General features: G+C 44.4%; 1 protein-coding gene and 1 pseudogene across 1 annotated transcript in view; both read left to right on the plus strand.

Annotated features, from left to right (window-relative positions):
• The first annotated feature begins 4,778 nt into the window (after positions 1 to 4,778).
• Positions 4,779 to 13,650, plus strand: LOC131743988 (large ribosomal subunit protein eL8-like; annotated as a pseudogene).
• ATP6V1C1 (ATPase H+ transporting V1 subunit C1) overlaps positions 13,599 to 14,211 on the plus strand; it is a 103,492-nt gene continuing 102,879 nt past the window's right edge. The window contains exon 1 of the mRNA XM_067018129.1: positions 13,599 to 13,712. The gene's annotated coding sequence lies outside the window, so the exon portion shown is untranslated. The remainder of the gene's footprint in view (positions 13,713 to 14,211) is intronic.

Genomic DNA, 14,211 nt, shown 5'->3' on the forward strand with positions numbered 1-14,211 from the left:
ATCAACAATGAAAAATAAAACTAGAATTTCAGCTTTATCGTACTAGAGTAATAGCACTGAAAATGGGAGAATAGCCTTTGTTTTTCCTAAGTACATTCTAAATTGTAATCTTTTTTTTTTTTTTTTTTTTGTGGTACGCGGGCCTCTCACTGCTGTGGCCTCCCCCGTTGTGGAGCACAGGCTCCAGACGCGCAGGTTTAGCGGCCATGGCTCACGGGCCCAGCCGCTCCGCGGCATGTGGGATCCTCCCAGACCGGGGCACGAACCCGTGTCCCCTGCATCGGCAGGCGGATTCTCAACCACTGCGCCACCAGGGAAGCCCCCTAAATTGTAATCTTAAATTTCTGAATTGTTTCATGCAAGTCTTTAGTTGATCAGTGTGCTCATAAAATATTTTTAGAAAACAGATGAAACTTAGGAGTGCTAATTTAGTAAAATGGGTATCAAGATCTTGTAGACTGTGTTAAACTATTGGGATTTCTAAAGATATATTTGAAATCAAATGATAAAATCCCGTGAATCACTCAATGTTTCACATTTTGATAAGATTGGAGACTTTTCAAATTAGGAAATATTTTCTTCATGCCTGCCATATTTCCACTCAACTTTAAAATCAATATCTAAGAACTCCACAGTCCAAATTATAATCGTTGGATAAACTTATAACTTGGCCATCTTGTCTCCTGATAAACTCCTGTTTATCCGTTAAGAATCAGTGCAAGTGGGACTTCCCTGGTGGTCCAGTGGTTAAGAATCTGCCTTCCAATGCAGGGGACTCGGGTTCCATCCCTGGTCAGGGAACTATGATCCCACGTGCCACAGGGCTACTGAGCCCACGTGCCGCAACTACAGAGCCCACCCGCTCTGGAGCCCATGCACCGAAGGGAAAGATTCCACCTGCGGCAACTAAGACCAACACAGCCAAAAAAAAAAAAAAAAAAAAAAAGATCAGTGCAAGCATAATTTCCTCTCTTGAAATTTCTATGACTTTTCCCTCTAGGTAGAATTGCCTTCTTTGTGCCCCACCTGTGCCTGTGCCCACCTCAGTGGATTCAATATTTATTAAACTGCCAATTTAAGTGAACTAGCTACAAAAGTAATGAGTATGAGTGTCTATGAATATAACTGTTAGATATTATGGCAGGCAGTCACTAAAATGGCCTCCAATAATCCTGGCCCCTAGTATTCACACCCTTATGTAACCCTTTCTCCTTGACTTGTTTCTAATGAATAGAATTTGGCAAAAGTGATGAGATGTTACCTGTGAGATTCAGTTGTATGAGACCGGGGCCCTCTCTCATTCACTGACTTTCAGAGAGAAGACAGCTGCCATGTTCTAAGTGCCCTTGTGGAGAAGCTTACATGGTAAGATACCAATGTCTCCAGCCAACAGCCAGGGACTGGAAGCTGCTTCCAAGCTCACTCAAAGCTTGGAAGCAGATTCCCCAACCACACCCCACCCCGACCCTGGCAAGCCTCGATATGACTGTAGTCTGAGACCCAGAGAAGGTCAATAAATTGTCAAGTTCCTGTAGCTAACAAATAGCAAAGCCAAAATTCCTGTCTCTTTTCTGCCTCTTGATTCAATTCTCTGCTGTCTCCTCCTATGGCTTTTCTCCTCTTCTCACTGTTTCCTCGCCCTTGGATAATTCATCCTTTCCTACAATTATTTGACAAGACGATTCCTATGACACCAAAATGGATATCACTAGTTTTGACTTGTCGTTAAAGTACAGCTCTGAATGGCCAACTGCCTCTAGGACATCTCTTCTAGGATGTCCTGTGTTATCTCAAATTCAAGATTTCTTTATCTATATAACATGATACTTAGTTGTTCCACACGGTTAGATGCAAAGTCTCACTTAGCTGTAAGAGTCAAATGAATCTAGGTCCCAAACTAAATTCATCACTGTCCACTCCTTCCCCCTAAACTGATCCTCCTCTTTCAGGTCTCCCCTGCCCATGCTTGATATAACTCTCAGCCAGGTTCAAATTTTTGAAAAATTTTAATCCCTTCTTTTCCTTCTTTTCTTTATATCTCCCACATATAAACCAAGTTCTATTTGTTTTTATTTTGAAATTAACATTTTTTCTCCTCCCTAGTCCAATCCTATACCACATCATGTTTGGATAGTTGCAAAATCTGTGGCAAGCCCAATTTTTCCTGCCCCAATCCACTTAGCATGGATATTTCTCATACTAATCTTCCTTAAATGCTGTTTTCATGTCCTTTCACCTGTAAAAACCCATAATGAAGCTTTGTTTCTTACAAATCATATCTTTTTTTTTTAGCATCTTTATTGGAGTGTAATTGCTTTACAATGGTGTGTTAGTTTCTGCTTTATAACAAAGTGAATCAGCTATACATATACATGTATCCCCATATCTCCTCCCACTTGTGTCTCCCTCCCACCCTCCCTACCCCACCCCTCTAGGTGGTCAAAAGTAGACTGCCTATTTCCTCTTCATTTGTTTGGTCTGGTGGGTTTTTACCTTCCTCCTTCATCTGCTGTGTGGTTCTCTGTCTTCTCATTTTCCTTAACTTACTGTGTTTGGGGTCTCCTTTTCGCAGGCTGCAGGTTCGTAGTTCCTGTTGTTTTTGGTGTCTGCCCCCAGTGGCTAAAGTTGATTCAGTGGGTTGTGTAGGCTTCCTGGTGGAAGGGACTGGTGCCTGTGTTCTGGAGGATGAGGCTGGATCTTGTCTTTCTGGTGGGCAGTACCGCGTCCGGTGGTGTGTTTGGGGCTGTCTGTGACCTTATTATGATTTTAGGCAGCCTCTCTGCTAATGGGTGGGGTTGTGTTCCTGTCTTGCTAGTTGTTTGGCATAGGGTGTCCAGCACTGTAGCTTGCTGGTCGTTGAGTGGAGCTGAGTCTTAGCGCTGAGATGGAGATCTCTGGGAGAGCTTTTACCATTTGATATTACGTGGAGCCGGGAGGTCTCTGGTGGACCGATGTCCTGCACTCAGCTCTCCCACCTCAGAGGCTCAGGCCTGACACCCGGCCGGAGCACCAAGACCCTGTCAGCCACACGGCTGCTAGTGTTGGAGGGTCTCCTGAAAAGGCGGGGGGTGGCTGTGGCTCACCGTGGGGACAAGGACACTGGCAGCAGAAGTTCTGGGAAGTACTCCTTGGCGTGAAGCCTCCCAGAGTCTGCCCACAAATCATGTCTTGACTCCTCTGCTGGCTTATAAGGCTCTTCAGACCCCAGCCCCACCCTTGGGAGCCAGCCTTCTAAACCCCCATACAAACCTTCAGCTTCGGTTTTTCTGGTTTGCTCGTGGGCCCTCGAGTTATCCATGATCGTGTCTGCCTCAGGGACTTTGTACTATTGTTTTATTGTCTACCCAAATTCTACTGTCCAAAGTCCCAGCTGAAGTCCAATATCCTGTTTGGATCCCAGGAGGCCTGTCCCACTGTTACTAAACTTGACATCACAGGTCTTTCTGGGCCTTTAAGGCCACTGTGACTCACTGCACCACCCTATTCCCATTCCATATAAGTGCCAGAATGTGAACGCCTCTGGTCATCCATCTTATCCTGCACACTGGCCCCCAAACTGCCCTGTGCCTTCCCACACGCATTCCCCAGCTGCTCCTTTCCTTCTCACACTTTTCTCTTTTCTCTGGAACCGTCATTTCGTGGTGAACAAATCCTTCCACATCCCCAGTCTGTCTCCCATTCCTTGCCTTAACTGAAACCTGGCTATCGTCTTGAATTGAGGGGTGTTCACACTAACACGCCTCACATACTTCAGGGTTGGAAGGCAGGATTGGCCATTTCCCAGCTCCACAATATTACTGCCAGACCATTACTCTGAAAATAAATAGGAGATTAAGTCAGCTGGCCTGCCCACGCCCTATCCTTGCCTGTATCATCTGACACCTTGCTACCACTCCCACGACAATTAAAAAAAAAGGCACTTAGGTCATTGTCCTCCTTTCCTAAATTAAAGTTCTTATATTATAGCTTTAAAACAACTTTCATTATTTTTTCTCCTTAAAAAGATACTATAGTAATAAAATTACCCCTATAATCTTAGCTATCCCCACCCCCACTCCAGGGATGGCCACCATCCCTAACTGGACATGTATCCTTCTGAAGTTGCAGTCTTGAATCTCCTTGTGAAGTCAGTGTCTTTGGAGATAAGCTTTGGGTCACCTTAGCCATTTTTACTGCTCAACTCCAGGGGCCCTCACCTGCCCTAAACTATTCAGTATTGGGGTCTTCAATCCCAACATTCCCCCCTCTGATCACAACCTCCTTTACCTTACAGCAGCCTCATGCTATCCCCATACCTGCTTTTCAGGTATAATTGCCCAATGGTTTTTTTTTTTTTTAAATCAAGCTGAAATTCACAAAATGTATAATTAACCATTTTAAAGTATAAATTCTGTGACATTTAGTGCATTCAAAATGCTGTGTAAATACTACCCAATCTACAGATTCAAACGTGATTGCTATTAAAATCTCAATGGCTTTGTTTGCAGAAATAGAAAAACCCATCCTAAAATTCAAATGGGATCTCAAGAGAATAGCCAAAATAACCTTGAAAAAGAACCAAATCAGAAGACTCACACTTCTTAATTTCAAAACTTACTACAAAGGTGTAGTAATCAAAACAATATGGTACTATCATAGGACAGACATATAGACCAATGGAAGCTAATAGAGAGCCCAGAAATAAACCCTGAATATACGGTCAAATGCTTTTTAACAAAGGTGCTAAGACCATTCAATGAGGAAAAGACTGTCTTTTTAACAAACATTGCTGGGAAAACTGTATATCCACATGCAAAAGAATGAAGTTGGACCTTACTTTACGTCATATACAAAAATCAGCTCAAGCTCTCTCTGCCAGCCGTTCAAGATGCCAAAGGGAAAGAAGGCCCAGGGGAAGAAGGCGGCCCCGGCCCCTGCTGCCGTGAAGAAGCAGCAGGCCAAGAAGGTGATCAATCCCGTTTGAAAAAAGGCCCAAGAATTTTGGCATTGGACAGGACATCCAGCCCAAAAGGGACCTCACCCACGTCGTCAAACGGCCCCGCTATATCCGGCTGCAGTGGCAAATCCTCTATAAGCAGCTGAAAGTGCCTCCTGCTTTTAACCAATTCACCCAGGCCTTGGACCGCCAAACAGCTACTCACCTGCTTAAGCTGGCCCACAAGTACAGACCAGAGATGAAGCAAGAGAAGAAGCAGAGGTTGCTGGCCTGAGCTGAGAAGAAAGCTGAGGGCAAAGGGGGTGTCCCCACCAAGAGCCCACCTGTCCTTCAAGCGGGGGTTAATACTGTCCCCACCTTGGTGGAGAACAAGAAGGCTTAGCTGGTGGTGATTGTACATGACGTGGATCCCATTGAGCTGGTAATCTTCCTGCCTGCCCTGTGCTGTAAGATGGGGGATCCTTACTGCATCGTCAAGGGGATGGCCAGGCTGGGACATGTGGGCCACAGGAAGACCTACACCACCATTTCCTTCACACAAGTCAACTCGGAAGACAAAGGGGCTCTGGCTAAGCTGGTGGAAGCCATCAGGACTGATTACGATGATGATATGACAACATCTGCCATCACTGGGGAAGCAACATCCTTGGTCCAAAATCAGGGGCTCACATTGGCAAGCTGGAAAAGGCAAAGGCCAAAGAGCTGCCTACCAAACTGGCCAGGTGAGTGTACACTATTGAGTTTTCTGTACATAAAAGTAATAAAAATTCTTTGGCCAAAAATAAACCCAAACAAACAAAGAAAAATTAGCTCAAATGGGAATTCCCCGGAAGTCCAGTGGTTAGGACACAGCGCTTTCACTGCGGGGTCCCGGGTTCAACCCCTGGTCAGGGAACTAAGATCCTGCAAGCCACATGGCGCAGCCAAATAAAATAAAATAAAATAAAATAGTATAATAGTATATATGAGCTATGTGTTATATGCACACACACAGAAACTGTAAACTTCGTGAGATCTGGAGCTGTATCTCGCCCCAGACATTTTTTCCCACAGGTCTGGTACACCACAGTCTTGTCCCACAGGAAGTTTTCAATATATTTTTTAAATTAAATGAATGAAGGAGAGAGAAAGAATACTCTAATTCTTCCATTACCACCAGCATTATTTTTCTAAAATTCAGAGGCAATCAGGCCATTCTTGGCTCAGAATTCTTGCATGACTTCCCACCCAGTGCCTCCAGAGTCGAGTGTGGGCTCGTTACGTGGCAGGCAATCTCCCACCCTCTGCGTGCTGCCATCCTCTCCACTCATCCTCACCACGGTACGATGGAGGGAATGGCTTTGGCCTTTGTGCACTTGGTAAAATAGGGGCAATAGACCCCACCTCAAGAATTGCTGAAACGATTAAATGAGGTGACATCTGAAAATGTCCGGCATATACTTCAGACCAGTCAATTTGTGCTGGTTTTTTTTTTCCCTCCTGCACCCTGCTCTTCAGCCACACTGTAATTTTTGCTGTCTCAGAGCACACACATGGTTTTACTCCTCCAAGTTTTTGCTTATCCTTTTCCCACTGCTTCACATATATCCTCCTGGTCACTCTATAAAAATTTAATGAACACTTCAAGACATATCTCAAAGTGCATTTACTCAGTGAAAGTTTTCTGACTCCCCCAGAAGATTTAAAATTGTCTGGGGGCTTCCCTGGTGACACAGTGGTTAAGAGTCTGCCTGCCAATGCAGGGGATATCGGTTTGAGGCCGGGTCCGGGAGGATCTCACACACCGCGGAGCAACTAAGCCTGTGCACGACAACTACTGAGCCTGTGTGCCACAACTACTGAAGCCCGCGTGCCTAGAGCTGATGCTCTGCAACAAGAGAAGCCACGGCAGTGAGAAGCCGGCGCACCTCAATGAAGAGTGGCCCCTGCTCGCCGCAACTAGAGAAAGCCCGCGCACAGCAACAAAGACCCAACGCAGCCAATAAATAAATAAATAAAATAAATTCATGTATTTAAAAAAAAGCTGTCTGGGAGGAAGAAAAGCTTACCTCTACCCTTCTAGGTTCTTCTGGCTGGTCTAAGAATGAAATTGATGTAAGACTGATGAACAGGAGAAAATCAAATTTTAATCTGTGCATATGGAAACCCTACATACATGAGAGGTTCAGAGACAGAAAGATAAAATGAGGCATATATGCCATCCTGAGCTAAGGAATGGGATCGGGGCCTGGAATTTCCAAGGACAGAAAGGCAATTTCAGAATAAGAGCAGATGGCTGGGAATTAGATGTTTAATCTGCCATATAGATGGCGCTGCTTAGATAAACTTTATTTCTGGTAATAACCCTTTTTTCTGGGAAAAATCCCCAATTTTAATTATTCCAGGTAGTTAAGGGAGGCGCAGTGGTTTCTCTTGAGCCTTCAGGGTCTCCATTGCCTTGAGCACAAAATAATCCACATGCCAAATTAGCACACCTTAGGGAAGTTCTTAACCCTTAAAATCCTTTTTAAAGCTTTCACGTAATTTTGTAAGTTTCTTAAAAGTTTTCATTTTAAAAAATATTTATTTATTTATTTATTTTTGGCTGCCTTGGGTCTGCGTTGCCGAGCGCAGGCTTTCTCTAGTTGCAGCGAGCGGGGGCTACTCTTTGTTGCGGTGCGCGGGCTTCTCGTCGCAGTGGCTTCTCTTGTTGCTGAGCACGGGCTCTAGGCACGCGGGCTTCAGTAGTTGTGGAGCGTGGTCTCAGTAGTTGTGGCTCGTGGGCTCTAGAGCTCAGGCTCAGTAGCTGTGGCGCACGGGCTTAGTTGCTCCAAGGCATGTGGGATCTTCCCGGACCAGGGCTCGAAGCTGTGTCCCCTGCATTGACAGGCAGATTCTTAACCACTGTGCCACCAGGGAAGCCCCAGTTTCTTAAAAGTTTTCTAAGAAACTTTCATAGAATTGGGTTGTATTATAATTATTTGTGGGCATATCTTATGGGCATATATGTCTTATCTTCAGAGCCCAACACAATATTTATTAAATTTAATTGATTTTTTTTTTTTTTTTTGGCCGTGCTTCAAGGCTTTTGCGATCTTAGTTCCCTGACCAGGGATTGAGCCCTGGGCCCTCAGCAGTGAAAGCATGGAGTCCTAACCACTGGACTGCTAGGGAGTTCCCTTGAATTGAATTATTTTGACCGGGAAATTTGGGGCTTAGGTTTCAAAAGTGAAATACATCATAAAGTCTTTCCAAGTACAGTCTCCCTATAAATAGCTTCTCTCGGAGCTTCCCTTCCCTGGTGGCGCAGTGGTTGAGAGTCCGCTTGCCGATGTAGGAGACACGGGCTCGTGCCCTGGTCCGGGAAAATCCCACATGCCGCGGAGCGGCTGGGCCCGTGAGCCATGGCCGCTGCGCCTGCGCGTCCGGATCCTGTGCTCCGCGGCGGGAGAGGGCACAGCGGTGGGAGGCCCGCGGTGGGAGGCCCGCGTACCACACACAAAAAAATAAATAAAGAGAGAAACTTTTTTTTTTTTTTTTTGGCGGTACACAGGCCTCCCACACACACGAAAATAAATAAAGAGAGAAACTTTTTTTTTTTTGGCGGTACACGGGCCTCCCACCGCTGTGGCCTCTCCCGCCGCGGAGCACAGGATCCGGACGCGCAGGCACAGCGGCCATGGTTCACGGGCCCAGCCGCTCCGCGTCATGTGGGATTTTCCCGGACCAGGGCACGAGCCCGTGTCCCCTACATCGGCAAGCGGACTCTCAACCACTGCGCCACCAGGGAAGCCTTAGCTTCTCTTTTTTTTTTTTTTTTTTTTTGCAGTATGCGGGCCTCTCACTGCTGTGGCCTCTCCCGTTGCGGAGCACAGGCTCCGGACACGCAGGCCCAGCGGCCATGGCTCACGGGCCCAGCCGCTCCGCGGCATGTGGGATCTTCGCGGACCAGGGCACGAACCTGTGTCCCCTGCATCGGCAGGCGGACTCTCAACCACTGCGCCACCAGGGAAGCCCTTAGCTTCTCTCTTTATGTGATAACATCCAGCCTGGCAATTTAGCACCCTTGCCACCCACAGCTCTCTGGAAGACATAGCTACACAAGACAGTGTAAGATAATGTGACTTCTAGGGATGGGCGGTGGAGGTGATGGGGTTGGGGAAACGCACAACTGATTGGACCAGGGGTGAGCACACACCTGACCCAGCAAGAACCAATCATTTGCTCAGAAACGACTTGTGTGGCCCAGGTTTTCTCAGAAGAGCCAGGCTAGTTCCTTCCTCTCTGAAGGACTTCAGTGTGTGTTGTCAATTGAGGGTGGGTCCTGGAGCTTACCAGCCATGGTGTAAGTCCAGGAGGAACAGCTAGGCTGTGCCTCTGGCAGCGTGAAGGAGCAGAGAAAGGAAGGCAAAATGGAGGACAGGCAGAAGCTGGTGCAGAAGCAGAGACAGAGAGACACAGGGCAGAGTCACCCTGCTCCTGAGGGCTCCGCAGTTCTCTGTCCAATTTGAATGGAGCCCAGCAACACTTCGTTTTCTGTCCTTGGATCCTGTGAGATCTCTGTGTACTCTCAGTAAGTACCCCGTTTTACCTCAGTTGGACTGATGTTTTCTTACAGTCATGCACATCCTGGCTACAAAAAGGAAACTGTTTTGCTGAATCAACTCCAGCATGTAATGTGTCCAGTCACCTGAATTTATATCTCATCTTTGTCCCTCCTTTACTAGCTAATGATGACTTTTGGCAAAATTTTTGCTCACTCCATGTCTCGTTTCTTTAATAGGTGAAACGCAATAATTTCATATCATGTTTTACCTATTACTTTCCATACATTATCTCACATGAATTTTTTTAAAAGTTCTTAGAATACAGCAAAGAATTTTTATTCATATTTTACAGACTTCCCAAGAACTCTGAATACTCAGGTCACTGTCAAACTACCTCAGAGAATATAAATACTTTTTTAAAAGGATAATCAATTGTAGCTTGAATGAATGAATGAATGAATACACTCTAAATGCATGAATGAATACACTCTAAGATCTCTTCCATGAGAATTTCTGTTGAAAAACTTTCAAGTCGTTAGAGGTAACAGTGACTTCATATTCTATTTATATAAGTCCTGTTTCAAAATATACTGAGTTCAATAGTAGGACCACTAGATTGAAGACCTCCGGTTATGATAAAGTGCTGTATTTCTAAAAATATGCACAATATTCCTGCCTGTGGCATGTGCTTCATGAAGGATTCCAGTTACCATCTGGAAGTTTAATTTCAAGGCTACAGCCTCAAGACCTTACCTAGACCTGTGAGCAACACCTGGTACTTTCCCACTTAAAAAATATGCTATCTTGGGTCACAAAGACCTTTCAGTACTAGCATGATGCCACATAGTCCTGGGTCCCAGAACTTGCTCATGGTGTCCCCAAGGCCATAGACACAACCTGACCAGGTCCCACCACAGGCACCTTTCTTCCTCTCCTTCCTACCTGCCAGGGCTGCCTGACAGGCTGATTCTGCTCAGAGCTCGCAGCCCACACATGGCTTAGGGGGAGGCTGATGGTGCTGCCCTGCACTGTTCCACAGAGTCCTGCTGAGTCACCACCTTCTCCTTCCAGCAGCCGCCATCAGACCACATGGCTTCTTTCTCATTTCAGCCTGAAAGAGAAGAGTACCTTATGCAAACTAGGTGCGAGCACAAAAACACAACCCCCTTCCTCCCTCACACCAAAAAGCACGTCCTTATATGAGGTAGGGATTAACCAACACAGCGTGTTATAATTGCACCCACCTGAAAAGGAGACGGAAGGAGAAGCCAGGTTTGGGGTTGGTTCACTGCTGAAAGAGCTGACCCTCAGCTGGAGCTGCTCAATACCGCTCCAAGAGAAGCACCAAGTGTGTGTGTTGGAAGAGATCATAACTTTCAGCTCTTTTGCTATAATGCTGATAGCTCCCATTACAGTCATATGTAATAATGTTAGTAACATTGACATCATATGCTATGTTAATTCCTTTATGTACATTTTGTGCATAATAGAATGCATGTAAAGCCTTTAACATAGTGCCTGCCACAAATAAGTGTTCAATGAATGACAGATATAGAAGTAGTGGTAGTATATTATGTTATTATATTGCATAATATATTATTATTGCAGTACTAGTAGTAGTATCTTATTTATCCCACCCCCAAATCTTTGCTGAGCTTTTTCTTATCCATCAGTCTTCCCTTCAAGAAACATCTACTGAGCATGTTCTACGTGTGGAGCACTGTGTGAGGCCCTGGGGGCACACAGAAGAATAGGCCCGTGCTCTTTCAGGCATGGGTTTCAATCTAGCTTAACCACTATCTTTCTGGGTGGTGCTGGGCATGCTCCTTAAGCTTTCTGAGATTATATTTATTCAACTGTTAAATGAGTACAATAACTTCTGTGTCATAGGATTCTTGATGGGATTAGAAGCACATGCAAAGGACTTAGCCCAGCACATTACTTATACAAGGAGAAGCTCTTAATATAATCTTAGCATCATTTAACATGGAATTTTTATATGTCACTCTTAAAAAAGAATCCTGGGATTTCCCTGGTGGTCCAGTGGTTAAGACTGTGTGCTCCCAAGGCAGGGGGCCTGAGTTCAATCCCTGGTCAGGGAACTAGATCCCACATGCCACAACTAAAAAGATCCTGCATGCCATAGCTAAGACCAGGCACAGCCAAATAAATAAATAAATATATTTATAAAAATTTTTAAAAAACAAACCCTAGGAGAGAATTCCTTTTCAAGCTCACGCAGGGATCACTGGTAGAACCTGGGACTCAAACCCTAGTCTACCTGCAGGCCACATAATGAGCCAATGCGATTCTGAGTTTGAAATCAGGATTTTCTCTTAGACACCCTGGTATATCTAGATTCCACATGTCTCCTGGGCAGATGAAGCATCGATATACATGGAAAGGAGATTTTTTAAAATAGAGGAATCTAACTCAAGCATAAATTCAAATTCTTTAGAAATCTTCAGACACCTGATATGACATGAAGTTAAATACAACGGCATCCCTGTTCTGTGATTTTTCTGATGAAAAAGGAAGAAATATGAAGCTGTAGAGCCAAACAAACCTCAAAAACCCTCCGGAAAAGAAATTTTTCTTTGTTGATTACCATCCGGACCTAAAAGTTTTGGAAACTTTGAACAGAATCAGTTTGCAAGGAGGCAACCCTTGCTCCTACCCCTTCCCCCCTACACACTTAACTGTTGCTTATATTCTGAGAATGTTAAAGTCTTCAAATCTGAATGATTTGCAGTCCCAGTGAAAACTAAAATCAAGACTGATTTGGGGAAAAACAGTAATTTTCTGACCTCTTTGTACTCACTCTTCAGAGCATTTTTTATGCTTGTTTATTTTCGTAATGTCTCTTGGTTATGTGTTTTTCTTGCTTCGGTTTCGTATAAGAAATGTTCCATCTGTGTATTCATTTTCTGGATTTATTCCCTAGAATTTTAAGTAAAAGATAGCTTAGAGCAGTGTTTCTCAAACGTTTTTTCTCTTCAATCCATAGTAAGAAATATATTTTACATTTTAACCCAAATACACATGTATTTACAAATATCTAAAAGTTTCATGAACTAATATCCATACCATGAGGTATGCACTATGATTTTTTTATTCTATTCTATCTTGTGTATACAAAATTGAATTACAGGTCCAGGAGGAGTGGGGGAGAGATGAATAGGCGGAGCACAGGACATTTCTAGGGCAGCAAGACTATTCTGTATGATATGGTAATGATGGACACGTGACATTATGCATCTGTCAAAACCCATAGAATATCACGAACAGTGAAACCTAACATAAACGATGGACTTTAGTTAATAATTGTGTATCAATATCAGTTCATCAATTAAAAATGTCCCTTCTGTGCAATTTTTGTGTTAACCTAAAACTGCTCTAAAAAATGAAATCTATTAAAAAATATCTTAAAAAATAAAAATAAAAGTTGGTCGTAATTTATAAAATTAATTTTACTACCTGCTGGGGGCTTCTTCTCCACAATTTAAAAACTTGTGACCTGTAGGAAGTGCCTTGGCCTTCTAACAGCTCTGTTGCTCCATGGAGCCTGGCCTTAGACAAGCCGCATGATATTGTGTCAACTTTCCCATCTGAGAAATGGGGGTTTTTGATCAGAAAAATGCCAAGATCCTTTCAAGCCCCCAAATGTAAGTATTAATTCTAAGAATCTTAGAATGAAAGAGAAATCATTATAAATTACATATACATTATTTAGGTCAATGCTGTTTTTATAGGCATCTCATGGGCACTGTTATTTTGTCTATTTAAAATAAATAAATAAATGAAAAATAATGGTTCCCAAACAAACTATATAATTGCATTTTTCTCTGGGTTCCTGAGCCAAGATCCTTGTGGGAGAAGCAAATAAAGAGCATTTAGAAAAGATGCAAATGGCACTTCTAGTGTGGGTATTTGTCTGCCCTTCTTCCATGGCCTGGCTTAGAGTTCACCTGAACTCGGTTCTCATTGTTTGCCCCACTCAATGTTTGCTGGGAGCCTACCGTAGCCAGGCCCTGTGCTGGGGGTGAGTGCAGTGCTGTCCCACCTCTTGTAGCTTGGGCCAGGAAATGGAAATCAGGCTACTTCACTCCAGCTCTTTCTTGCTTTCCCTACCCCAGGACCACTATGGAGAAGACAGCAATCTGGGAAGGATGCACGTAAGCTCTGGCTCAGGCTGACCTGGGGTGAATCTCAGTGCTCAATGCTGCTTCTCAACAGCTGTTGAACCTCAGGTAAGTTATCTGACCACTCCCCTCAGTGTTCTCAAGTGAAAATGGGGTAATAACATCCCACCTCATAGGACTTTCCGAGGATGAAAGAGGGAATGGAGCTGTCATCTTGGTCCTACACAGTACTGCAAAGCAGATGAAGGTGCCCTTGGAACACCCTTCACATTTTTCATATTTGCTCTGCCCCCTCTCTACCTCACCCCTACTTTCTGCAACCAACAATGTTATAGACGCTTCCCAAACACGTAGTGCTTTCTCTCACCCATTCAATTTATTTGCCTTATTTTCTAAGAAAGGATGACCCTAAGTAAATTGTGGAACAAATCACCTGTGTGTTTCCCCTCCCATGACAAGAAGTTCCTGTAGGGGAACCCAACTGGCATTGAACTTCAGAGGCAGCCTAGAGAAGGAAAAGTCCTTCACAGTAAGAGGGCAACACTCTGGGAGGTGCAGCTGCAGTCTTCCTGCTCCATTTTAGTGGGACTGCTTTTAGGTTGATTGC

The sequence above is a fragment of the Kogia breviceps genome, chromosome 17 (assembly GCF_026419965.1).
Source record: "Kogia breviceps isolate mKogBre1 chromosome 17, mKogBre1 haplotype 1, whole genome shotgun sequence".
NCBI lineage: Eukaryota > Metazoa > Chordata > Mammalia > Artiodactyla > Physeteridae > Kogia > Kogia breviceps.